This window comes from Nematolebias whitei, chromosome 1 (genome assembly GCF_014905685.2).
Source record: "Nematolebias whitei isolate Nwh7 chromosome 1, NemWhi1, whole genome shotgun sequence".
NCBI lineage: Eukaryota > Metazoa > Chordata > Actinopteri > Cyprinodontiformes > Rivulidae > Nematolebias > Nematolebias whitei.
Window position 1 is genome coordinate 44,536,021 of NC_056498.1, and position 780 is coordinate 44,536,800.

Sequence of the window (780 nt, forward strand, 5' to 3'; positions counted from 1 at the left end):
TTTTTTTTAGCAACTTTCAGCTAATTTTAGCTGTTTTGTGCTCCTTTCGCATTTCTTCTGCTAACTACAACATTTTTTGTGCTTCTTTTAACTTATTTCTGCTTCTTTCAGCTTGTTTCTGCAATTTCAGCTTTTTCTACTATTTCATCTACAATTTAGCTTTTTGTTTTTTAGCTAATTTTGGGGGGGGGGGGGGGGTTCGGTTCTTTTCCAGTTTTTTTTGTTCATTTCTGCTTCTTTCAGCCTAATTGTGCAAACATGTGCTCTTTGTGCTTTCTTCTGCTAATTTAAGCTTGTTCTACCCTTTCAGCTAGCTTTTGAGCATTTTAGCTAATTTCAGCTGTTTTCTAATAAATTCAAGTTTTTGTGGTAATTTATGCTTCTTTCAGCCTAATTAACTTGGTTCTTCCAATTTCAGTTTGTTATGCTCCTTTCAGCTGTTTTTGCTAATTTCAGCTTTTTCTGCTGCTGTTTTTGTGCTAAATTTAGTTTTTTCAGCTAATTCCACATTGTTTGTGCTTATTTCAGACCCTTCTACTTCCTTCTGGTAATTTAAGCTTTTTTCTGCCTTTTCAGCTACTTTATTTGCTTAGTTCAGTGTTTTTAGCTAATTTCCTGAATTTTGTGCTAATTTTTGCTCATTTAAACCTCATTCAGAAAAATATGTGTTCTCAGCTTTCTTCTGTTAATTTAGCCTTGTTCTTCCATTTCAGCTACATTTTAGCTTGTTTTGAGCTAATTTCAGGTGTTTTTTAGCAAGTTCTTCAGCAATAAGCATTT

At 33.3% G+C, this 780-nt stretch overlaps 1 protein-coding gene across 1 annotated transcript in view; it reads left to right on the plus strand.

Annotated features, from left to right (window-relative positions):
- LOC119420550 (adhesion G protein-coupled receptor A3) overlaps nt 1–780 on the plus strand; it is a 75,136-nt gene that overhangs the window by 68,337 nt on the left and 6,019 nt on the right. The window lies entirely within an intron of this gene.